Raw genomic sequence first — 27,710 nt, forward strand, 5'->3', positions numbered from 1 at the left:
GAATTTTCAAATTTTCAAATTTGAATTTTTAAAGTTGAATTTTCAAATTTTTAAATTTGAATTTTCAAATTTAAATTTCCAAATTTTCAAATTTGAATTTTCAAATTTTCAAATTTGAATTTTCAAATTAGAATTTTCAAATTTGAATTTTCATATTTGAATTTTCAAATTTAAATTTTTAAATTTGAATTTTCATTTGAATTTTCAAATTTAAATTTTCAAATTTGAATTTTTGAAAATTTGAATTTTTGAATTTCTGAAAATTTGGATTTTTGAAAATTTGATGATTTGAATTTTTAAAAATTTGAATTTTTGAATTTTTGAAAATTTGAATTTTTGAAAATTTGATGATTTGAATTTTTAAAAATTTGAATTTTTGAATTTTTGAAAATTTGAAAATTTGAAGTTTTGATAATTTAAATTTTTGAATGTTTGAAAATTTGAATCATTGGATATTTGAATATTTGAATACTTGAATATTTGAATATTTGAATATTTGAATATATGAATAGTTGAATCTTTGAATATTTGGATGTTTGAATCTTTGAATATTTGAATCTCTATATGTTTGAATTTCTATATGTTTAGAATCGCTCATATAAATATTCTCCAGATATTTCAGTGTACTCTGTATAAATATGGATTGTTTCCCAGATTTAAGATCCCCGGCAGCGATTGACGACGCGATAATCGGTCACGCAACCGGAGATCACAATAGCCTCCGGGTGGCGAGAATAAATGAACTGGCTCTGATACGAGAAAGGGTGAAAGGAAGTCGAGAGATAGGAAAACCGAGCGACGTTCTAGCGCGAGTACTCGCTGGTTCCTACCCTCCAGTCAAAAGGGTTTATGGCGCGGACAGAAATCCCGCAGACAATAGCTGAATTAATTCCTTAAGGTCTAATCGGTCTGTAATGATCCTGATCTTAGTCGCTTGGTCGGGATGGAATTAGCTCAAGTATTCGTGGTCGCCTAGATTACTGCCGTTCGTCACGTAATTAACGACATTTCGTCCAATGATTTAAGGGTTTGGATTCGAACTAACCAACTCCCTAAATCGCGGCTTCCTTTGTTGACGATAAAACATGGGACGAGGGTCCTTTTTGGGTTGACTCTTTGGATTTCATGCGAATTTCCATGAAAAGAAATCGATTTCTGACATTTTGAAACTAAAGCGACATGAAATATCTTAAAGTATCCGAGAAATATATCGTGAAAGAATTTTTCATTGTTTAAAAATAGAAATTACGTTATCGATTCAACGACGCTATTTCCGAATTGGTTCAGCTGAAAAATTCAATCCCATCTCCGAAAAGATTGACTTTTCTCGACATCTAATAAAAATTTATCAGCGGACTAATATGACTCGAGCAGCGAACATTATCTGTACTGTGTACACGTGTATTACATGTTATCGTTCGTTATCGTGACCAAATTCCATCTCGCACACGTGTTTTATCCATTTATTAGTCATAAGCTCTTTATCCCCAAGCTCGAGAATACGGGAACGATAATCGTTTCGCACGATCTTCCACTACGTGACGATATGGTACCTCTGACCGATATCTTCGTTTCGATTGTCGCAACCACGCGGGTTATTACTGACCCGTAGCTTTTATCTACGATCAATTACGCCGTGACGAGGTTCGGATTACTGGTAAGGCTACGGTATCGCTATCCTCTATTAAATTCATTAACGAATACGACATTTCAATCGTCTTATACGAAACGGATAGTCACGGGAATCGTGGCGTAATATCACCGCGGGATAAGGACATACTGTTAACGCTCGTGGTTCTAAAGATAACGTCCGAATATTGATAATATTTGCACGATGATGTGTCGAGCGTAAAAAACCTTCTCAAAGGAAATGACGCGCAATGACAGCTTCATTCTACGTTGAAATTATACAAATGACGCGATGCAGGAGTGTTTGAAATTATAACGAATCTCGTGTAAATAGCCATTGTAAATTTTCGTTTCAAACAATCCGAATGTTTCGACTTATTCGTCCCTTTGTACCAAGTAATCGTGGACGTTTATTTAATTGGCAAATCCGTGGCGGTCTTACCGCCTCGGACAACACGTCTAACTTTCCAACATCCACTCAAACTAGTCCAAAGTCAAATTGAAGGAATTCCGCGCCACTGACTACCGATATACCGAGATCTATTATACACACTTACTAATTGCAAATGTACAATTCCGTGGACGTAAAGTAATTCCTAGACTTTATCCTCCGGCTAGGAAAGACAATTAATCAACGATAGACCTGAAACATTTTTCAACAATAGCAATCAGAGGGCCATGTCGTAAACCCGAGCAGCAGTTGAGCCAGGATACGCAATAGGATAAGGATTTCAACTTGGTCCATCCTTCTATCCACACCTGAGAACGTTCGGATAACCCGAAGCGACAGGTCAGAACGATTAGCGTTCCAGGAGCGTTCGTTTCATCCTGTTGTAACCGTTCCGAGAGAAAGGAGAGTTAATATAGATCCTGGTATCCCGCGATCCCATCTTGTCTTATCTAGTCTCTTATAGTTGGACGGTCGTTGTTCAGTGGAACATATCATTTTACCCCGTGGCTCTTTGCTGGTCAGAGAGGAAGCAGCCGTGTAGGAGACGGTTAAAAGGGGTCCGAGGAAAAATAATAACGGAGACTCGGTTCTTTCTAGTCTGGAACACAGAACCACACTCCGACGAACATTAGTGTGATAGCGGGTGGACCGCGTCTCGTTTCTCTCACCTTCACGCCGATTATTTTCGTCGCTGACCTACCTAGCGCCGAATTACATCCGTTTCCCTGAACTTGGTCCGGCATCTTGATGCGCGCCGTGTCAACGCCAGACTACATCCGACCGAGTCGTATTACGGATATGTGCGATAACGCGCACGGCACGCCGCTTCGAGAAATTGCAAACGTTTCTTGGAGATTCTATTTTATTCGGCATCATCTCATCCGGTGGTGCATGAAACTAGGAACTGATTCGGAAAACGGAGTTTCCTTCGAGTAGGTAGTAGCTACGGGTTATGTTCTCCGAGTTAGTTTCGAGCCGGTCGTACTTCTCTATCGTTAAAGTATCGTTAAACAAGAGGAAATGTTGATAAATCATCGTTAATGTATGGGATTTCGAAGCTTAATTTTATGCTAATCTTCTTAAAGTTAGAAACTAAAAGTCTTTTAACGAATGACAGCAAAATTCTAAGAACGTAATAGGAATCGACAGCCACACGAGAAGATACGATAAGTCTACTGCTATCGATTGTCTGCCTTTTCTGTCACTCAGTGATAAGAAGAAATATTTTAATAATCTGACAGGTTCAAAGACATGTCTTCCGAAAGCAGATGACAAATTCATGATGTTTTGTAACGAACGAATAATATTAAATGAATATAATTAAGATAGTTTAACTGATAATGTATTGAATTTTAAAATTATTTTTCTATGCGAGGAAATGTGACTTGCTACCATTTCTTTCTCACCGCAGTCTTCGCTTATTTTCGTGACACGTGAAAATGGTTTTCTCGAGTAAAAATTGCGAGGATCGTTGAACGAGCGCAGAAAATCGAATCGGAAATCAGGGGACAATCGAATTCTCGGTTCTACGGAGAGTATTTTATTTTCTCTCGGGGAGAGTTCCTCGCCGGGAGCGAGTTTATGGTAATTCAGCGGTACAAGAAAATTGGCCAGACAAGTGGGCTGATCTTCGGCGAAGCTTATCCGCGTTGAATCGCGCGCCCTATTCTGTTTCGATCGGCGCGATAGAGAGTTCTTCGTGGCTTGTAGGTGACAGGCGATTACTCCGCGCCAGCTGATGGTCATTCATTGACCAAAGAGGGTCATTGTCGTTTAGGCGGTAGTGCAATCGAGGCAACCACCCCAGCCCTCGTCTGTAATCATCCTCCAAGCCCTGTTGTTCGATTACAAAGGATCCAAAGCTGGTTCGTTGATTTGATAGTCCGAAGATAACAGTCTCCGTTATCTAACGCATTTGTAAAAATACCATCGGAATTAACTAGATGAATTCGTAAAAGCAATCTGTGAGCCAGAATGAATTCAGAGAAGCCTGAATCAGAGACTGTATCGAAACCGGTCGATGTTCGTTCGTAAAATCAACATTGTAAAGCAATATGGACAAAATATCGCGATATATGTAAGAGAAATTGGGGTCACAATTACTTAAAACAACTTAATATCAATGAATCAGCTGATAAACCTTTTTCTCTATATCACTCACGCTGTATGATTCTAAACAAAACGTTTGAATCGTGCAGATACAAATTCGAAGTGCAGAAAATATCCAAAAATTCTAAGTGACCACGTGGAAGATGTCCGCGATATGACAAACCGTTAGAACAAGCAGAGGGAAATTTAGCGCGACAGTTGAAATTCGCGGTTGTGCTCGCGGTCGTTGCCGTGGAAAGCACGGCAGAAGGGCGCAAAAAACGGACGTGATTCGTTTGTATGCAAATGTTTTCTTGTAGCCGTTGGCTGAACCGACGTCCCATACCTTTGTCGGATAAAATGTGCTGGCCCCGTAAGCGACGAGCGTACACAGGTAGCACCGGGTATGCCATAAAGCGCGCCAACTTACCATGTATATTGCCAAGGTCTACCTGAATTTCCATCGAATGATCAGTGTGTATCGGGCGTGTTTGTGTGTTTTTGCGCGGCCGTATGGGTCCTGGCCGGCCAGAGGAACAGGTCGTGTCGCTTAATGTATTCCTGGCGATAAAACCGCATGCTTAAAATATAGGTCGCTTTCTAGGTTGAACCTCCTGCCACTTTGGTGATACCTACTGCCTGCTCTGTCGTATGAACTACGCGCTCCTGTCCTATAAACCAGCCACGTTAAGCAAATGTCCGGGATTTTCACGTCGCAAAATTGGAACGAACGATCGTAAGTTCACGACACTAGTCGTATGATCCATCGTTCTAACTGAATTCGAGACCGGAATCGTACGTTTACAACCACGAATCTTGAACTAAATATAGAGAACGTATCCAAGCACAGTTTACCTTGACATTCGATCGTTGGACGTCAGAAATATAAGTTTATTTCTGTTGGAATCTTCCTAGACGTCCTTCAAAAATCACGCGACATCATGAAGGTTGAAAAGTCGCGACTTCCTTAAGCGTAGGTAGACCCTAGTCGAAAATAACGCGGCTAATTCAGGTAAGAACGACGGGAAACTGTTCAGAAGAAAATAGGAATAGAAATGTATGAATGAGAATGAACGAGAAACTGCGATCCCGATACGGAACGGCAACGCGAGCCAAAATTAACAAAGAGTATTATCGTTGCACTCAATTCCAGATGATAGCGATTCGAATCATGCTCGGGGGCAAACCGCCGTTTCGGACGCTTCCCTGATTGGTTTCGATACGCGGCCAAATCAAGAGGCAAGTCGTAGTTGCGGCAACCCGTGCCGCTGCCTATGATAGTAGAATTTAATAAAGGGAATGATTACGTTTACCGCAAATCAGCATCGAAATACGTTCGACTGACTTTGATGAATCGTGAACATCGCGAACACGCTCGTTGCTCCGTTTTGCCTGTATCTTCTCTCGCCGCCTCTCTCACCTTCACCGCCCTCTCTCGCTGCGTGTGTTCACTATTACACCCCCTTGTCCAAGATAAGCCAAATTAATTAATCCCATGAAATAGATCAGAATTGATCGAAACGATAGGTCCGCTACGGCCCAATGGCATCATAGAGACGCAGGGCCGTGCTAGTTTACGGTACTTTGACGCGCGATACGGCGTGTGGTGACGTCGGTGCTGGTCGTCAATTATCGAACTCTCGACGATCGATTGAAAGGAACAATGGCATCGAAAAAATTATTTTCAGTATTTTTTTAAGAGTTTCCTCTTAAAGAAATTTTTCTTTAATTCTATCGTTTACGAGTTATTAATAACACAGGGAGAAGAAAGAAAATCAGAGGACCGTTTTCTACGTCACTTCACATTTTTACATTCGTTACTAGACTGTGAATTTTATAGGAAATTAATAAAAGATATTTCTTGCAGTACAGAATGACGTGTTCCATTGTTGGAGCAGCTTATTTGTATGATTTCCAAGTTCGTGCATCGATTGTTCGAAAGAAACAGAAAAAGACGTGCAAGGTAGAGGTATAAATCGCTTAGGACGTGGTTTGATCGACTGCACGAACGTATATGTACGTTCTTGTTCGCCTGTTTCAATCTCTTTATTCGAAGATTACCAAGGTTCGTTGAAGAGACAGTGTAGTGGAAAGAGCAGGCAGAATGATTCAACGGGTATAGGAGAGGAGAACGATAGTCTTCCAGTTTCCTGTTCACATAGACGTTTTTACATCGCCACCGAGACAGCTGGTGCTTCCCTGAGGAACGAGAAGAAAGCTTTCGACGGAAGAAAGACGGCAAAGAAACGCGGAAGAAAAGCGTTATTGTACGGTACATTACCGTGCATGCGAGGCAACGATTAGCACCGGCTACATCGAGAACTCTCTACAAAATAATAGAGACGTACCTGAAGCGATGGCATCCCACAAAGGAATCCACCGTTGCTTCTCCCTTAACACGTAAATCCTTATACCGGCCGGCACGAAATTGCAGCGAAATGCGGCATATGATAGTTAAGCGAACGAAGCAAAACTTTAGAAACTCTTTCTTACCTTTTCTCAAATGAAATTACGAAGTCGTGATTTCGCGAATATCCGAATGCTGCTATAAAAAGAAAAAAGAAAAAGAAAAAGAAAAATTTGCAGGCCGTTGTATTTGAAGACTGCAGGTTTTCTAATTTTTACGGGGCAACAGTTTTAAAATTCAAAAGAAATTCAAAGAAAGAAGGGTACGTGAAACTGTACATTTCGTAGCCATTGTGAGAAAATCGATGGAAAAAGGAAATTTAAACCATATTAAAAGAAATTCTGCTACTAGATATTGAAACAGAAAATAAAAGGAAAGAAAGGGGGGCATAGAGTTTGAAACAGAGAAGAGAAACGAAGAGAATAAGAAAAGAAAGAGCGTGGAGCAGACTGAGGGAAGAGTCGGATACAAAGCGAAGGGGTCGGTGTATCGCGTGTGTTTGAACGTACGCAAAATGACACGAGGGCAGTCGGTCGAAAGGGCCCCCCACATACACTGGCGGCCCTTTAGAAAAAAGTCACGGATCAGAAAAGACTCAAAGGTTCGGTGAGTAGACAGGCCGAGAAGAGGGTGGAGAAACATCGAGCGGCGGTAGGAAGTCTATATCGAGTTGGGCGCGCGTTTAGGCGGATCCCCGACTCTTTTACTTTTATTTGCGCTTCGTTGTTGATGTTCATGTAGGGCTTCGGAAAGATCTATCCCGGCCCTCTCGTGTTTATCTCTTTTTCGCGAAAAAGAAAAAAAAGAAAGAGAAAAGAAGGAGAAGCGAGCGGCGGTTGAGATATAGCGGTAAGGTAGCTGTGGAGAGGGACGATAAAAAGAAAGTCGCTGCGTCTTTTGAGAATTCGAAGGTTCATGGGAACCTTTCTCCCGCACTGGAAAATCTTCCATCCTTTCCGATCGTGTCAGATAATAAACTTAATTTTATTTTCGTATTTTTACGGGACCCTTCGTTTTATTCTGAGAAGTAGATTGCTTGGAAAGAAGTTAAATCGCAAAGTAATAGTAAAAATGTTTGATCTATATCGTATCATAGAGACGTTCGCGATCTCCGATGTGTTCCTTCTACGTTGTTATCCTTCTAGAAACGAGTGACAACAACAGACGGTACACACTCGGGAGCCCCTTCGTAAGCCTTCAACCACGAACACTATCGACATCCTGTTTCCTCGATACGCCAGCAACTTCGTTATCCATTAAGGCGTCTTAATCTGGGCCAAAGAGAGAACCCTCTCCGGGATAGTTTCCTGTGCAAGCGGATCGCAGGGAGCAAAGGTTGCTCGAAGAAACACAGCACCGCCGGTGTTTACCACTCGAAGGCAGCTGGTCCCCACGGTGGTTTCGCCTCTCAAAAACGACGAGTGTCGCCGAATCAGTATGCAAAACGGCGAAGGAGGGGTCTGCAGAATGGAGAACGCGTTTCGCGCGTGTTCCCGACGACGCAGATGCGGACAGACCACAGATCGTATTCATTATGATTTGCATACTTTTCGCGTGTTTCATCCGACCAATTTCACCGTTCTGACACTTTGCCTATTTGTTCCGCGATCGTTGATATCACTTGACCATCTGGAACAACGCCGTATCGTTGCTCCGCCTCTTCGAACGTAAACGAACCGTTCTCCAGCATCGAAATGCGAACGACGTGCCTGTTTGAACGAGGGAAAGGGGGTTTGTATCGTTCGTTCTGGAACGAAGCTCGAGTTTCATGATTTTCTGTCGCATAGTTTGCCTTCATAATTGAAAACAGAAGGGAAACAATGCTCTTGAGGAGACAGGGCTGTCAAGAGGCAAGGCGAAAGAGGCAGGAGGAGGAGCAACTGTGTAAGATGAAAGATATGTAAGATGAAGACCGTGGTGGAAGAAGAGGAATTGTAGGTCGTAGATTAAGCGGCATATCAGCGTAACCCAGTTCCTCCGCAACCTTGTTTCACGAAGACAGGCTCCGAAGAAGCTACATCGACGATTCTCCGTGCCAAGAACGTAACGGGGTGTACACACTTTAGCGACCTTTCTGTATTAATACGATCGCGGTACTTCGCTGGCGAGACGCGATCGAAAACTTTACAAAGCTCTCGTCTTTTTCAACGCGCGTACATTTATTTGTTCGTTATGTACATTTTCCAGAGAAACGAAATGTTAGTAACAACGCAAGAAACGGTTGCTGGAATATTCTTTACCGTTACTAGTTCGTAACTCGGTTCTCAAGTCGTCTGAACGAATTCCGATATTCTGCTTTATACTTGTACGTTTTATACGTCATATATTTCATCCTGTTACATAGTTTTCCATCCAAGGGGAGAACATTCGTTTCCCTTCTTTCCGGTAATTCAACGGTTCGCAGAAACATCTTATACTTTTTCATCCAAATGTTTTCATTTTACAGGCACACACGTGTTTCTTCGGTATTGCCTCGCCACCGCGGTAGCCACTTAAAGCCACATACGCATCGAATGCACAAACTACGATGGAACTGGCATTCTTCAGACGAAACACAACGAACGACCCAGGAGTTCATACGACTTCGGTAAGAAATCGGTCTACAGCGGTCTCCAACTTGTCCAATATACTTTCGGCCCAGTCGATTCTGGCCACCCTCGCGCGATCCTCTTTTTCCCCGGGAAAAAAGGTCTTTTCAAGTTTTCATCGAAAAGCAACACGGTTATCGCAGTCGGACACATTCTCGTCCAGAAAGAAATCTCGCTGACTCGTTTAGAACTCTGTCGATCGTTGTACACTTGAGACTCACCGAAGAAAGATATAAAGGAAACTTGAAATCTGTATCGTTGAACGACCGACGAGTTTGATCGATTTAATTCGGGAATGGGTGGACAGTAGAGATGGATGTATTTTTCTCATAGTCCAAGTTCATATACGATGAACAATTCGCGTACTACGATAAACATCCGAATTTATGAAAGAAGAGAATTATGTTAACGAGATAACACGCACGAACAGAGTATGATATATAGCAGAAAATTCTATGGCGACTAGTGGAAGTCAGGGATGTAATGGTACTTGGTAGAAGTAGGGTAAAGTTGAATTATTTGAGTCGGAGAAGCTTCAATGACTTAAAATTCAACCTTGAACTCTGCACAGCGCAATGAAACTTTTCGATTCGAGCCACATAACCTATTTGTGTAAATTATTCTAATTATTACAATTTTTTTAACGATTATATCAATAACGAAACTATTTCATCGAGTTTGCCATGATACTGGTCAACGCTACTAGTATTTGCAGGACTACCACCGAGCTAGACGGTTTCGCTTTAGAAAAAAGGGGAGCTCGTTAGAAGGCGGCGAAAGTCGCGCCTTATGATGTTCGTCTTCGAGTGCTGGAGGTCGAAGGTCACATTTAGCCGGGCAAAGAAGCGCGGCGCTAGGGTGGAAACGGCAAATGCGGACTTTGCGAGCCACGAATCCGGCGCGACCGCCGCACAATACAGTGAAACGCACTTCACTCGGGGGCACTCCACTCGAAGAGCGCCTAGATTACGACTGCGAAGGTAGGTGCGACCCGAGTACAACCCACTTTCGTATCTCAAAGGGGAAGGATTTATGCGGAGAGCGCACGGGCGCCAGCATTTCGCGCGAACGATTTCAAACGTGTCCTTAACGGTGACCTCGGAACGCGCCCTTTTGAAACACGTGCCGGCTAAAGGTGAAATAAGAAAAAAAAAAAAAAGGAAGCACGTAGGCAAATAAAAAAGGAGGACAAGAGGGAGAAAAGGAAGGAGGAAGGAAAGCAAGTAAGAAGAAATTGCTGGACTGTCGTCTAAAAAACGAGGCTTTCGAGGATGTTCGCCCGAGGTTTGTCACGTCGATTTCAAACTCGAAATCATTGCATCGAAATAATTTTACATTCTACACACATACGTATGTATAAATACGTGGCGGAGAAAATATTTTTACCCGTTTATTGGCACATATATTACTTTTGTCTTCTCTTTGTATGTATCGAACGAGCCGAACCAGCGACTTCACACACAATGGAACGATCTAGAAAGGAAGCTTAATTAAGGGACGAGAACGTATGTAGAAATCGATAGAACACCTATTAACCTGATTTTGTCGGAATGACGAACTGGAAGCTTTGAATGCGATAGTTGCTGTCGAGTTCATAAAAATCTTGCACGAAATGGGTTAGTTGTTTCGTAAAGGCAAGAAACTCTCGTCTTTCAAAACACGCTATTTCTGAAACAATCTGGTATTTACACCGGCAGTCGTAAGATACTTCTTACCGTAGATATGACTATCTGACAAGTTTCGAAAGCCCTCCAACTTCCGAGAACGTTGCTGTCGTCAATACAACTGCTTCTTTCTTACAATGCTCCCAACTACACCTATTCCAACGGAATCGTATGACAAGAAAGGCGAATCGGCGGAAGTCGAAGCTGTTTCCGAGATCGTAACGATCCGGCGAATCGTTCCGAGCGTTACGATGCTTTTCTCCTCTTTTATAGACCAAAGAACAGCAGAGTTGCCCGGTATAAAGATTATACTACATTTTCAGTTCATCTTTCAACAATAATAACTATCAAGTATCATTTTCTGCGTCAGATGTTTCACGATAACCAGAGATTTTATTTAATCCATCCATCGATTTACTCAAAGAAATATCAAAACCTTTTTACAAAAGCAAAGAAGCTCTTATCGCCTCTAATGTCGTTATCTATTGAAAAAGCCTACAAGTTTTACTCCATTAAGCAGCCAATATCCTGTTAAAGCCTGTGTGATTTAAAAATGTGCTGAAACAGCTTCTTATTCCATTTTCGCAAATCATATTCCATTTAAAAAATCCTCCACAAATAATTTAACGATTTACGCTCAAACAAATCTCAACGACTCTTAATACAAGAAAGCCTTATAATTCTTCAACGAGTCCACCTCCTCCAACTACAGAGAGCTATAGACTGGAAGATCGACACATTTATCGAATAAATTCAGTGCCATCCAGCGTACGACCGCGTCACATTTTTATCGAGCGAGGATCTACCAGCCGCTGGACACAGAAATAACGGCAGCCACGGCGAACCATCTCTCGGCGGAGGAGGCTCGAAGCGCAACCGACGTCGGCGCGACGAGGCGGTGCCCGTTCGCAGATGCATCGGTGCACTGCAATTAAATGCGCGTATATAGGAACGTAGCGCAGATTTATGCGTCACTGCCGGCTACGAGGATATCTCCATCCCGTTCTCTCGATCGTCCCCGCGGGTTCGCGACCACCTCGTCTCGAATTCTCCGCGCGAGAGACAGGCTGCAGAGCCACCGATCGCGCGCGCAACCAGGGCCGGACGATCGTATTGCGTATCTCAATCTCGAACGTGGATACAAGCGTATCCTGCGTACTTTGATTAAGTATTAAACGTGATTAACCGAGGCCCGTGACAGTGGACCGGAGAAACTATGGTCGTGAAACCGGCCACCAAGGCTGCATTGTCTCGTTCGTTTTTATTCTGTCTGCAACTTCTTCGTTTCTCCGTTCTTCGGGGGAAATAAGCTGTCTCGTTTCAAAAGTCGATTTTATTGCGTGCGTATAAAACACGAGTTTTATGAGATAAAGAAAAAGGGATATAAATAAATAAATATATATGTAGAATGGTAAAAATGAAAGAGGCGGGGATACGTCCTGATCGGAACACGAGGCTGAAATACGAGAGATAGGTCGCGCGAGAGGCGGTGATTAAATATCAGAGTATTGTTAACCATATTTCCTACATTTCCATAACTGTCAAAAAATCTTCGTATACATTCCTGGCGATTTCGCGTTCAGGAACCAGTTAACCTTTTCGCGATTCCAGATAACATCGAGTATTATGATCGAAGCGTGTGGCGCTGCGAGGCACATCGAAGGTGAGGCTAACGCGCGGCTCGACATTACTCACAGATCTTATTATATCTCGTGATCGAAACACTCCCTAACGTAAGAACACGTATGCATTTGAACAACTGAGAAAATAAAATTGGGGAGGGAAGAAGAAAGGCGGGAGGAGGAAAGGTGTAGGAAAGAAAGAATCGAAACGACCATTCTTTCGTTACTTAACACCCTAACGTGTTTAACTTCTCGCACGCACACGGAGCCGATCGCCCTGGGACCGAGTCGGACCTGCTGGCGGTCTATCGCGTGAGACGGACGCGGATCGGAGAGAATCCGCAGAAAATCGCGCGATTCTCCCGTACATCGATGCAAAAAGGGGCCAACGGAACGAGGTAAAAACGAAAAACGGCGGGGACCGTTTTACTTGGGAGCCAGGTACGTACACGATGAAGAATCCCCCCATTTTCGTGGCGCGGCGGAGCGGCGCGTGAATTTGTTCCAGTGATTTTCGGGAACGTCTTTACGGATGCGCACGATGAAATCCGCGCGCCACGGACCCACTTACACACCACACTATCCGGCGTGTAACTATAGATTATCGTGTGTATCGTGGCAGTACACGTGGCGTGCGAGAAGGAATATCGAGCGAGCATTGTGGCCCGATCGTTCCGATCCGGTTACGACAGAACGGACGATCGGACGCGATAGTTATTTAGCGTACCTGGTAATCAGCGACCATAAAAATGAACATAAACCGACACGTTTCGTACGGTAGGTGCATACGCGTGTGTGAGAAGCGGGGGAACGCACACGCTCGGCCGAGCTTGATAGCAATGAGAGCCTAAGTTCCGGCAATAAAGCCTAAGTGCCAACTCGCATCGTTTATGTAGGTCTTTTTTCTCTTAAGAGCTCGGGAAGACCTTCACGGTGCACTATGGCAAAATCGAGTTTAGGGAGGTCAAGCTCCTCGCGTGAGCCTCCATTCGGTATACTCGATGTAACTAAAAATGTCACGATAAATCATATTCTGTTCGTCCAGTAATTTTTCCATTACAAATACTAAGATACTGAATTAGTGACCCTTCAGTCCATGGATGAAATCGTGTTTAACATATTCCATTAATTTTGGCGGGCCACGCTGTTCGTAAATTGTAAATTAATAAACAAAAGTATTTCCTTTTTTCCATTGCATCAAAAGCCTCCTGATGATAAACCTATGCAAAATATACATTTCGTCCACGATTTTATACAGAAAGATATGAAAATAGCTGGCGGCTGGATATTAATATCGCAAATATACATGCAAACGATCTTACGGTCGAACTCTGGCGTCTTATTTCCTTTGCATGTAAAAAAATAAAAAAAGCAGTCGAACATCTCCTAATGTTCTCAATTTCTATCGCATTTTATAAAATGGTGACGGCACGCGCGCGAGAAACATTAGCCATAGGCGGTCGTTCCGAGCTGTTGTAAGAACAATTAATAAGGATCATTAAGGGAACGACCCAGTTTCTTCGGCGGTCGAGGAAGGACGAAGCCACGAAGGGGGACCAGTTCCCTCGACTGCACGGTTATGGTGTTTGCCTTCCTTTCTCGCTCCTAAGAGAGAGCAAGGCAGCACGACTGTTCACGGCGAAACATGATTCTTGACTATCCCGGTCGGGCCCAAGGATAGATCGTCCGTGGAGATTGTCGGGGGCGCAATTTGTTTCACTGCCTAATACGAGTCTTCTTCCACGAGAGCCTCTCGCTACCTGGCTCCCGCTGCCTGTCCGGATAAAATCCGGCTTCCATGTATGCGAGCTTACAACCACGCGAATTTGTCCGACCAGCCGCAATAGCATAATTTCGCGTTGCACGTCTCCGAGATTTTTCGCGCTGAGATCGAGGTGTTTCGAGGGCATTCTTGAGGAGAGATTATCTTGTCGGTATCGCTGTGGATTCAGATTTATCGTTTCTCCTTTTTTTTCCAATTCTCCAAGCGTGCTTCCTTGTACACGCGGTTGCAAGATTAAAGCTTCGAACATTTTTGAATGCTCGAGTACAAAGTTTTTAGCGTCCATAAACAAATTTTTATGTCATCGCAAAGATATACCTTTCGGGAGAGCGATCGTGCTAGAGCTTTCAGAATGAAATATTTTATGTATTAAGTAACGTTTTTTATATACTTCAAATCTTCATTACATAAATAACAAACTCTAACGGAGAGAGTAATAAAGAATCATCTTGTCAAAGGGACGAACATTAGATACGACGAGCTATCGTAATTGGAATGTTGATGAAGATTGAACGATTCTTAGATATTTGAGAAGTGTTTCATCAAATTGTCTCTGGTAGTGTGACTAACTATGATGACGTGTGACGCGGATAAAGTGTGAGAATGTGAAGTGCGTCTCCGTAAAGGTGCTAGGAACGAGCGGAGTAAGAAAGTCGAGAACTCGCGACCTTCCAGTACTTCCTGTACTTCTTTCTTTGGTAAGTACAAAATTCTTGCAACATGTTACCTTACGTACAATTATTGATCATAGGAATGCGAGCTTATATTCGCGAAATTGGTAATCGTAATATTTCTGTGTAGCGCGGGAAAATCTCAACAAAAAGGAGGATACAATAATACCAACTTTTTCTCGCATTTGCATTATCTGGCGTCGTACTCACGCAACTTAATTAAGAGGATAATGTAACATTTAACGTCGGAATATCGTGCGTGCGCTGAAACTGCGATACACGACCGCCTAACAAATTACTTTTTTATCTCCCGTTCCACCGTAACCAAGCGTACAATCATTCTTCCCCATTCTCTCCTAAACAACCTATAATTTCTCCCCAAAATCCGTAATCAGTTTCAGCCCGCCTCATTACAAGATCCTTTCGTAAAATGCAAAAAAATCAATGATACGCCGGCTTCAATGCACAGCGTGCATTCCGTTATGCAATAACGCGAAACAATGAAACCGGTTACCCAGAAAGAAACAAATTAATCACGCGAAGCAATAACCCGCAGCTTTTCATTTCGGAGAGAGCACGGCTACGAATCCTGCCAAGATCTTTATCAACCCCAAATAGAAAAGTCGGTTGAACGTACAGCGTGGAGCTTCCAAAAGACGAAGGAGCCCGAGATAATCCCGTTAGCACGATGAAAACGTTCCCGTGGCTCTGGTTCTGCCAACACGATTTCAAATATTCTGAATGACCGACGTTGGCCCCCTTTCTGCTACCCTTCTTTCCCTCGTCTGCTCCGAATTACCACCACAGCGCGGAATCCCTGGTCTCGTTTAGTTCCGCTTCACGATGCAGCAGAAGCAGAAGAGAGCTTCGGCAATTATTTTCGCGGTGAATTCTAGCGAGTACCATCCAAGCTTCGAGGAGTGCAACACGATCAAGGTGGAGCTACGTGTTGGCTTCATTGCCTTAACTTACGGGATATTTGCATCTCAGGCCAACCTTGGTTAATTCTGCCCTTCGAACAACCATGGCGACCCTTCCTTTCTGCCGTTTCATCCGATAGACGATGGAAAATATAGTTCGTCAAGTTTTATTCGTTTGTTCGAATCGATAAGAACGCGGAATAAAATGCTGTTGAATAAGTGCTTCGAACGAATAGTCTGATATTTTCGTAACTTGACATTTCGTATTTAAAGGATATTTCGTCCGTACGAATGGATTACGATTGCAACGTGTTTCGCGATGTTTCTTCTTGGTCTATCATCCTGGGTGCAAAGATTTCTCGCATATTTGCTGGTACAAACGATGAGCAATAACGATATGGTAATTATAGAAGCATATTTCGCGTTAAAGATTCTCACGTAACTGACCTTTTCTTGCGCGACCATAAACACTTAACGTCTAGTTGGCGCTCGATAGAGCGCCACTCTCGATTTGTCTGGCAATATCGATGGTTCGTAAAAGTCGAAGTAACCGAGCGCATCCACCGGCTGCATACGATATGAGCGTGATAAGTTTTCAATTTTCTCGATATTGACGGAACAGCAACATACGAAAATCGATGGAAAAGTTTTCGCGGAAAAGCAAGGTCATTTGAATTTCTATAATTGTTTCCTATTGCACGTTGCAACACCGTGCTGTATCTTTTACTACCGATATCAGGAGGATACTACAGATTATGGTTTATCGAATAGTTTCCCTCAGAATTTTTCTCTTAATAAATTCAAGAACCAAGATATTCGTTTATTAAAATACGTCTGTCTTCTGTCTTTCAACAGAAATACCGCGCAAGCCATTTGTTATTAATAGCCAATGCATATTAACAGGTGCTCCGGTTAAATGAATTTACGTTGCAAATGCTCATAAACCACTCTTTCTTTCATTTCCTTCTATTCGCAGATCTTTGTCAATAAATGGCATTAAAGCGGTGGAAGCTGAAACTGTTCTCACAGGTGTATCGTCGAATATCTATCGAGTTTGTTGTTTGAATATCGATACGTTGAATGTAGAATCTTTTCGACTCTTGTTTCTCGTGGTCCGCCCGATGACAGTGAAGCTGAAGATCGATACAAGCTTTTTAATACATCAGACCATCCCGACGCTACTGCAAGCTTGGCGACTAAATGTACGCCGGAAGTATGCAAGTTTAATAATCGTACAAGTCAGTCAGTCTGAGTGGACGATTTTAAAATTCGATTCGTATTTCCGGTTCCACGACCACTTGATATTACATGAGCATGACGACACAACGGTCAGAAATTGGCAAAAATACGTCATGCGAAATTATAGAAACAGGTTTCACGGGTCTACCATGACCAATTCATAAGTCGTGAATATACGAAATCGGCTAATCCGGAAGTTGATTCGATTCTGTTCGATGAGTTTTGATAAAGGCGAGTCGAATTTCTTTTATATGTGTCCCGTTCTTCTGTCTTTGATACGAGTTTTATACTTTAACCGTAGGTATTTTCAGCACTAATAAAATGTGTATTGTGTCCTACAGAATTTGTTAATATACTATATAAACATGTCATTAATATATATAACATGGATATGTATATGTTAATATCGAATAAATAAATTAAAGATATTCAAACAATCGAATATAAAAGAGTAGAATGATGTACAACTACTACTGGAATTCGCGTGTAAGGGGAATAGACCGTTCTGCAGTAGAATGTGCCATACCGTAGCCAGACAATAATTTTTCCAGAGAAAAATATTATCAGGAAGATAAATATTGAATTTATTAGGTAAATATTATGTTAGAAATATCATCCGAACGAGTTTTATCTGCGCAGTTTTCATAAAATAATTGTAAAAACGATTCGAACAAATGGTCGACGAATTCAGGGAAAACCTGGTTCACTCGCTGCTACCAACTCGCGTGATTGATTGATCGGAAGCATTAATTCTACCCAATTTTCGAGAATATTAGTGCAAAATCAGGACAAACAGGCAACGAAACTTCGAGAAATGAAATAAGAAAAGAAAAGGAAAGAGGAGAAAAGAAACTAACTATGTAGTCGGAGAACGATAAAAAGAATAGCAGCAATCAAAATATGAAGTGTAAGTGTTGTCCGTGATAATTGTAGCTGCTGGCTGTAACTTAACCCCAACCTAACCCCAATCAGCTGATAAAATCCCTTAAAGCGTATCAGGGAAAGCGGACTATCTCTTCTTCTCTTTACAGATGGCATTTTCATCCGGCGGTTCTCCACATCTCAGCAAATAGAAGTATTAATAACCACGAAGAACAATCTGACTACGATCGCCGGGATTTGGAACGCGGACGTTCGTAACCTAAGGCGCTAACCACTGCGCTACCGTTGTCCGGTGTTAGTGTCGAGTGGTGATATTTGTGCTGTCGAGTGCCGCCACAAATTGAACGCGAGGAAAAAACGAAATGAGAGAAAGCATAGAGTGGAATAGGGAAGCTGAGGGAAGAGAAGCGAGGTCCTAATTACCACCGAAACACGCGCGTACACGCACGTGTATTCCGCGGGCTGGTCTGTGCGCCGGTACACCCACGATCTCGAGCCGCGTGTGAAGCGAAAAAAAGGAAATTACACGTACGAGCCGGCGGGGGTGGTGAGCAGAGCCTTGCTGCCCTGTGATATTCATGTTTCCAGATTATTTATGACTCGTGGAACGAGTGGCCGCACGCGTACAACGGCGCTACGAAACGCAACCCGTGCACCTAACACGTACATTATACGAGGAAAGAAAAGAGCAAGCCGCGGGGCTGCCAGTCGGTCGACTCGGGGGTGGAGTGGAAAAAAATAGAAACAGCCCCGCACTTGGCGCAGCGTCTACTCGCGCGGGGCACAGGGGCGGTACTCGCGTTCTCGTGCTCTCACCGCTTAACGCCACCTCGCGCCTTGCCCGTCCGATTAAACGAGGCCCCGCCGCCGCCTCCTCACGACTCTTTGTACGCTGTTCGACGACGTTCATCAACGCCGTGCGTGTAAATACGTACACGAGGTTGATCGCGATGGTGAGAGTAACATAATGCTTGGCAGATAGAACAGCAGGTATGAGGGGAGGTGTGGCATCAGCACGCGTTACAGGCATAATTCATCCGGGGCAACGGCGCAGCGCGCGCGACCGTTCTCGCGGAGGACATACACGTGTACGAATACACGTTTTATGGTCCGATTCCGATAAGGACGAACGTTCACGAACCACGATCCGCTCGCGCGTGCGACTACGAGCACGCTGCGTGCCCGTCATTCTACGCTGCCGGTACTGTCCGACCAATCGATGTTTAATGAACATGACGAATGCGTGCCTACCCGCTAACGATCGTGCTCTTGAGGCAGGCCGGTTTTGCGCGACTATCGATCCCGACCGGTCTTTGGCGTAGCTCTCTGTTTCTTGGAATCCGCACGGATTCTCCTTGGCATTCCGTTATTGGGTCAATGCGGCGACAGATCTTCTTGAAGGACAGAGTCGCCGGCTTTTGTAGAAGACGACGTAGAATGTATCGTGTATTCGAAGCGAAGGATTTAGGATAAAAAATTTAAAGACCCGCGCTATCGTTCAATAGGAAGAGGAATCGAGCTGATTTTATGAATTTGAAGAATTTGGACGATTATAACGAAATATACAGGATGAGTCGCAAGACACGGGATACTTAAATGTCTAATATATTTTTGAGTTTTTCTTGACATTCGCTTCTCGAATTCTATATAGTTAAGAATACAAGTGTATTTTGGAAAACACCTAAGAATAATCCCGAATAAAAATTCGTTCACTCGATCATATTTGTTTCTTTTATTCTTCCTAACTCGTTAAACTGTAAGCTTAAATACCAGTATCAAAAAACAGACGCAAACCGCGAAAGAAAAATAAAGACGAGGGCACTGCCGTGGAATTTCGCGCGTTGAACAGAACCGTAATAACGAACGCGGCCATTATTAGTACAATTTGTAAGCGACGCCTGTACTCCCGTGTAAACACGCGACCGCGTTATTAATTTATTTACGGGCGGGACGACAATGCACGCGCCGCCCGGGAATCAATTAATATCGGCCGTTTTATGCTTCCGCAAAAGGTGGCCGCTCGCTTCGATCACGTTTAAACAAAATCATCAGGCGATTCGACAAATACATGGCCGCCTGGCAACGTTGGCAAACAGACGAATTAAACACGCTGTTGTTCGTACCGTTGCTGGTGGATCCGGCAAGCGATGAAACTCATATGAACCGAAGACGTGAGAAGACACTTTTTCCACCTAGAAACTCGTAATTTCGCTTATTAAAACTGCCACCGTACTGCATCCAGGATGAATAAACCGTTTATCGACGATAACCAACAGATGTAGTTTACGACCCAACTAGCGCGAATTTTTTAGCGCGAAATTTTTTTAAATTCTCTTGAATTATTATTGCTTTCTGATTCAAATAGTACTATCCTAGAAACTTGATGGGTACGCTAGATGCCACCAATATGCAATTTTATTTATAACTGCCATAAATAAAACGTATAATGCACAGGTTTGCATTATCGAAAGGAAAGCGAAACTTATTCCTGGAAATCACGAACTGCAAATATGTCTGTCTCGTAAAACCTGTATCTACCTCGTCGTTTAATTCCAAAACGTCCTAGGAACATAAGGCATGAAAAATATGGGGTAATTTCGTAGAGGTACGCGCCTCTCGGGGGATCATAACGTCATAACGTTCGAGTAAAAACGACAAGAAACGGGGAAATTAGTTTTTCATCCCGGTTCATCTACCCACGCCTGTGGATAGCGCGCCGCTCTTCTATCCACGAGGATAATGTCGAGTTATTAAAGTCGCGTTACACACTCGGTAACTTTCATACGGCCGTTTTAATGAATACGATTTTTCGAAGATCGTGAGCCGGCGACACACCGTTCCGCGTCTTTGATCGCCGGCTCGAGATAAATTAAAATTAAGCAGAACTCGGGCTGCAACGTTGCGAGAACAAGGTAGAGAAGCATCGCGTTGAATTAATTGAATTCATTGAAATCTGAAGGCTTGAATTCATTCAGTATCTCTCTCCCAGGCGAGATTGGAATCTCGAGAAACCGCAATTAACGAGCGAGTAGACCTTCGTCGTGGCTCGGAATAATTTTCTTAGAAGTCGAGTTAACGTGGAGTCGTGGCAGCGAGTGGAACTCGAACTTGAAACCCTCTTGAAAAATGGATTCGCGAAAACAGGCTGACAGGTACCTACCAAGTGTCGCGGATCGAAGGTTAAATCGTCAGCTTCCGACGCAACGATTCGAGCCCAGTTTCGCCTTTAAGTCTCTTAGGATGTTCTAGACTGGAGTCTAGAGTAACGAGACGAAGCTGGTGCACACGCGCGAATCCGTAACATTCCTCAGGGCGAGGCCACGGCGAAACGGACGAGTACAGAATCCATTTAGATAAGTAAACGACTTTGTTAATTAGATTTGTCGAAAGTACGGAGGAGGCGGGAGTGAGCACAGCTGGAGAAGGTGAAATAATCCCCGTCGCACTAAACGGAGGAGTTGAACGGCGCGCACGGCCGACAAAGAAGCTGCATGCTGCGCTTTGACAAAGATTTGCAAGGGGAAGCGAAAAGGACGGAACGGAATAGGAACAGGTGCAGGTGCGGGATCAGGGGGCGGAGGGCAAACGAGAGAGAAAATGGGGGTGTACGAAAGCGAGTAAAAGTTTCTCGCGATAATTGTCCAGACTTTAATGCGTCTCGTGATGCTAAATAACGTGCTCGAACCTTGCCTTGTTCTCGTCGCTGCTCCCGGGTCCTCTCTGATTTCTTTCTCACGAACGAGGAAGATCGTCGACAAAGCAGGTGAACGCGAACATTTGTTTCAACGTTCTAGTTTTTACCTTTGTATAAAGAAGTATATAACGTTTCGCACTTGCGCGACATTATTTACGTATTACGAGAAATCTGTTTCGCAATTCTTTAAATATATATTTATATACATATATGTTATGACGAAATATTACACATGTTCGTGTTCTTCTTACATAAATTACTTCCAGCATGTAATTATCAATAGTGCAATGAAATTTTCTTTCGTCCCCTAAACGAAACACGGCCATTTCTCGCACGTAATCTACGAGGCATGCAACCGTTCTTCCAAAACGCGATAGCAATTAAAGTGTTAATTACTCTGACTAAGCTGAATTGGCAGAAATGGGTGGAGAGAGAAGTAAGACGAAGGGTGTTCGCGATGCAGAGCCGGAAGAAGGGGTACGGTTGGACAAAGATTCGCGAAAGAGAAGAACGATCTTGGCGAGAGGGGACGGGGGACGAAAGTTCAGCGCGATAATTGTCCCGCTCGAATGTACCTTTTGGTCGTTAAGTTCTTGCCACGTACACGAGCTAAGCTTGACCCCTTTCGTTTTCTCACACGGTGTAATGCACCCCTACATTTTTTCGCTGGGTAATTCGCTTTGTCTGCACACGGCGTTACGTGACTACCAACCGAATACACGTAGAAACACTTAGCCAACGTGACTATAACGGCATACCATGATAAATATTCATGAGCTAGGAAAAAGTTTTCGTATTCGTAGAACATGCTAAGTATGTATCTCATGGATCGACTCTTCTTTCGATCCTATTGTTTTTTCCCATTTTCTATTCGCGTTTGCATCCCTTTGGATATCTTTTTCTCAAATTTTCAAATACTATCTACTGCGGTTACAAATGATATTCGCGTGTGCGCTTACTTTCCTATAAAGCACTTTTTATCAGCATTTATATTTCATTTTCATAGCCATAATATAATTTTCATCATTTTTTTTACTCGTATGAAAATACTGCTAAATGATACGAAATTGAATATAAACTTGATTGATTAATATATAAATGCTATATGACGATGATGTGTAAGTACCTTTCGTAGCCTCCGTATACATTAATAATACCTAATTATTGATTTACTGAAATACGAATATACTTCGTAAAAGGATTTCAAAAGGAAGCTGCGAAACTTTCTCGTTAAAATGTTTTCTAGAAAACTCGATCGGGATAAATCGCTTATAATCCTAATAAAGCGACAACGATCATAGACCACCTACGGTGCAACCATTTAACGATAGAAACAAGAAGAAAGGCAGAATCTACCGTACAACCGCAAACGAAACTTAATCTAAAGAAAGACACATGTTCGAGAATGTTTCCGCGAAACTGTCGTCCGCAGGGAAGCCGCGAACAAAGAGTCGCGTCTCCTGGTGAAAGAAGACTTGCCCTGCCGGTGTCCGACGAAAGGAAACGCGGTGCGCCGTAACAGACAGATAACGATCATGAGGATCGCGGATCTAGTACCGATTCACTGTCCTTCCCGTTCTCCCGAACAGGACCATACGTATGCCCGTTTACGCATACATTTACCAGACGCGAGATTCCAGCTCCCTGGAAGTAGCTGCCCCTGCAGTTAAGACCTCAGGGTATCAGGTTTCCCCGATTGTATCATCAAACGGTCCCTGGTCGGTTTCTTCGTCATCTTACTCCGTTGCGCGGCGAGTTTGCCAGCCAGGTCGGTTATTTCCAGAGTCTCCTCCTGCGCTCGCCTTTCTCGTCCCTATGATTCCTTGCTCGTGGCTGGCGGCGGCGACGGCGACGCCGGCGTCGTGCTTTTGAGAAACGCGTTTAATCCGTAAGGACATCTCTCTCGATAAGGGTCAACGCCAGCTGCACGCCCTGGGTGACGGCTTGCTCGTTTCAGCGTCTGCTTAAATCGGCTGTGTGCTTGAACCGTGCATCGTGATTCTAGTGGCGAGGATTTTAATCGGCACCGATCGTCGATTTTGCTATTGTCTATGAATATCGTCGAACTTGCGACGATATACGTTCGACAGTGAATACTGAGCGTGTCTGTTTTCTTCGTTTTTTCCGATTGTTTCAATCTGAAAAGAGTTTGAAGTCGTTCGTACGTTGGAAACTTACGTAGACAGCAGCAACATCAAAGAAAAAAGGTTTTCGAAGCGGTAGAGCGCATTCCTTTGTGACTTCCTTTAAGTGGAGGCGGCCAGTGTTTTTACGCCCTCGTCTCCTTTCAACGGACTCGCTCGATTTACGCGTATTAAATATAGAGGCTTTTAAGAGCGAATCCGTGAGTACGATGCTTAATGCGCTGAATATTTATGCGCGCTCGGCTGAAATTCGTTTGCACCTTTTTTTTTTGCGCCACCACTGTTGCAGCGACAGAGGGGATAGGGAGAAAGAAAAACGAGAGAAGAGAGAACGGGTGGAGAGAGTGGAAGGACGCGCGCGCAATCCGAGACAATATCCCGTTTTGGCTAAGAGGATCGCCGTCTCGGAGGCAGTTTTAATAAATTTCGCCGATTTCCGAGCGAAATCTACGCTCACCGCGGTACAGCTCGTCGTGTCTTCGGGCTATCTACGAGTAAACGGACAAAATGCTTGTATCCTCGCTTTATTATGCTTCGTTAGAAGCTTGACTTCCTCGATTTCCTAAACCGCCTTAATATCGGGTACAAACGAGTACAAAAAATATACGTCTAGCTAATTTACTTCGTACATAACTTGGTAAAACTTTCTTAAGATCCTTTTCTTAATCGCGCAACGTCTTGTAGAATTTCGGAGCCTCGAAGATTTCACTCATTTTTCTTTATTCTTTCTTCTTTTCTTTCTTTTTCTTTCTTTTTCTTTTTTGTATTATCTTAATTGAAACGGCTATCGATTTATTACGCAACAATCGATCACGAAGGTTTCAGTGAAAATTTCAAACGTTCGTTTTCAACGAAGATCAGGATGAATTAGCCGATTGAAAAATTTACGAAGAACCGCGAGCTGCCGATATCGGTAGCCGATGCCCTCGGTTAACGAGACAATTAACTGGAAATTAAACAACGCCGTTAATAGAAAATCAACGGTGCAGCGCATTCATAACGAGCTTATCGTGGAGTTAGCCGAGATTTCGCGGTAGCTGTTCTTTCCGTTTCACAGCGTGTAATGGATATCCCAACCCTGGCTGATGATCTATTACCGCGAAAATAGGTCAATTAGACCGGCTGGCCTCGGGCCACGAGGTTCGTTCCGAATTTCAAGCTAATTCTGTTGGCTGCTTTAATTACTGCTGAGGCTGAAAACGCGAAGGATCAAAGCGACACATCCGCCAGGACGATTTGCTATCGCGAGGAAAATGCAACCCTTGGAACATTGACCCCGGGAATTTGGCGAGTTCTCGTTCGCCATACATACATCGCAAGTTGCCATCTTGACATACCGGTCCCATTGATCCAGAATTATTCGTACATGTATGATAGATTTCGATGTGGAATTTTAATTTCTAACTCGATTTCTTTAAATGATTCAGTTGCTGCTGTATAATTTCGCAACTTATTTATGACACCACGTTAAATATCCAAAACTACCAAATTCATTGAAACGATGCTTCGAATTTGTTACTTGCTAATATAATTATTTATTTTTCTCGAACTACTTTAATTCTCGATCGGATTTCTTTCCACGTTGACACAATTCTAAACTCGATTCACAACTCTAAATACATTGAGCAAATTTATTTCTATCGTGAAAATTTTCTTCTAAATATCTCGGCGAAATATACGATAGAAATTCACCAAGATTTCGTGCTTTGCTCGGAATGACAATTAGTTACCTAACGTTGAAGAAAGTTCGGCGAAGAGAGCGTCGAAACTGCCTGTTCAAAGAAACGTACTCGCGATCGTATCGGGCAGCTGCAAACCGAAATTTTCGGGGCTTCTCCCGGCTATGCGGGGCCCTGGAAAACGATCGATAAGTGTTTGCAAATTTTATAAGTAAACTCTGTGTGGGGCCCGGTAATTGACGGTTCGGGTTTCCGTGTTTTTGCGTCTCGGTGCGGACCAGCGTGAAGTTTACGCTGGTACAATGTAACTGGTCGATAGGCAGAGTGCGAAGATCGTGTTACGAGTGAAGGCAGAGAATTAAGTGCTCGCGTGTGTTCGACGCTTCGTGTAATTTTACTTTGTGCACCGTTGCACGACTAAGCTGGAATTTCATTGAAGCTTCATCCACTACGTCGGGCTAAGGGGGTAGCAGAAGAGAGAAAGAGACTGAGACAGAGAGAGAAAGAGAGAGAGAGAGAGAGAGAACAGAAGAAAGGAGAGGAGGAGGGAGAACTTTCTTTGTAAAACGTGTAATGCAGTTTCGTGGATAGGAGTGTTCCGTGTTTCCAACGGTAAGATAATTTCGTAGAGTGGTGGAAGTTAAACGGCGAGTTCACGATAAAATGATCGAACCAATAGGAAATTATTTCGAATTCGCGAATCCGTTTTGTTCCTGCATCGTTCGGGTTTCGATTTTCGATACGTCATCGAAACAATTTCAAAGGCTTCAAAGAGTCCGTTTGATTTTTGTCCACCGCGCTACGATGCACGCTAGCATTTTGGATATTCGATAACGTTAAACACCGCCTTCGAACAAGAACACGCTCGATACGTTCGTCTACGTACATAGTTTTCATAGATGCACCGAGAATAAAGTGTACAACGTAATTTTCGAACGTTTTACGCGCGCAAGTCGATGGTTAATTCAACAAAGCTTCCAAGTGAATCGATATAATTAATCAAATCGGATTGTATTTATATGAGCCGCGAGAATAATGTCGGCCTCTAGCTAGTTGCCACGATAAACTATTAAACAGTGACCATAACGTTCCGCGTTTAATGAACCGACGAGCATGATCACACTATATTTATTACGTTACGCGAACTAGTAGAGGCTTAATTAAACGTTTATGACGTATTATTCCTGGAGGATATTAAATTCTCAATTTCCATCGAATATACGTTTGCACTATGTAAACCAATCTCGTAGTCTAGTTTCGGCTATCCACTCGGACGCGTCGATGAATGTTGATCGTTACCAAATATTTCGATCTTCGATAATTGCCTAAATATTGTTCGTGTCATCGTGTCACATTTTATCAAAATTCATCGCGTATCAATTTATAATATTGCCGATGCCCTTACGATCTTTTCATCTAATGATACATTGTCGAATAATCCATAAGACGAGCGAAAAGTAAAGAAACTAAAACGAGAGGAAACCGGGCAAAGGGCACTGATTACTTAACCGTTCATAAAAGTACGACATTAATTTTATCGCGGTCATGGATTAAGCAGAAGAAAGCGTGCTGAGCCGAAGAAGAGAAGACAATCGCGAAAGAGATAAGTCGGAGTTGTTGCATTCGAGAAGAAGGACGAGCACCTCCGCCAGAAGTATCGCAATAAAAGAGACCGCGGCGCGATATTAAAAGTTCCAACTCCACGTTAATGAAATTGTTCTGAGGTGTATCTCGCGTTAGCATCGTCCCTCGTCTACGTGTCACCCCTCGCCCATTCGACTGTTAGCCTCTTTAACCGCTTCACATTTTTTCCATCTTTTCCTCCTCATTTACGTTATGTTTTCACTTTTTTCCCCTCTTTCTATTTTTTCTTTCTTTTTTTTTCTTGCTACACAGGAAATGCGTGCATAGGGAATGTAAATCATGGTTGACGCGTTTTGCGTGGGCGTCCAGGCCAACGAACGTAAATTCGTCACGAAATCCAAACGCTAGATCGAGTTGATTTTACGGGAATTGAGACAATTCGTTATCACTTTTGCACTGTCTTACTTCGAATCAAACGCTGTAGATTAATAAGTAGAATATGCAGCAACGATTTTGGTAAAATTGATCTTGACGTTGACTTTGGAGATTTCGAGATGCTTATCGGAAATTGGTCGTTGAAATTGTAAGAAACGTAGAAACGATCATTTCTTGTAGTCGAACAATAACCGTTGAATCAGCTTTCCTTAGCTGGTCGATTGCTCGCC

At 43.1% G+C, this 27,710-nt stretch overlaps 1 long non-coding RNA gene across 1 annotated transcript in view; it reads left to right on the forward strand.

Annotated features, from left to right (window-relative positions):
* LOC125384792 overlaps positions 1 to 19,661 on the forward strand; it is a 32,502-nt gene extending 12,841 nt beyond the window's left edge. Inside the window, exons 3-4 of the long non-coding RNA XR_007223563.1 lie at positions 9,022 to 9,162; positions 18,094 to 19,661. This is a non-coding gene — a long non-coding RNA (uncharacterized LOC125384792). The remainder of the gene's footprint in view (positions 1 to 9,021; positions 9,163 to 18,093) is intronic.
* The last annotated feature ends 8,049 nt before the right edge of the window (positions 19,662 to 27,710 follow it).

This window comes from Bombus terrestris, chromosome 1 (genome assembly GCF_910591885.1).
Source record: "Bombus terrestris chromosome 1, iyBomTerr1.2, whole genome shotgun sequence".
In the NCBI taxonomy this organism is placed as follows: Eukaryota; Metazoa; Arthropoda; class Insecta; order Hymenoptera; family Apidae; genus Bombus; species Bombus terrestris.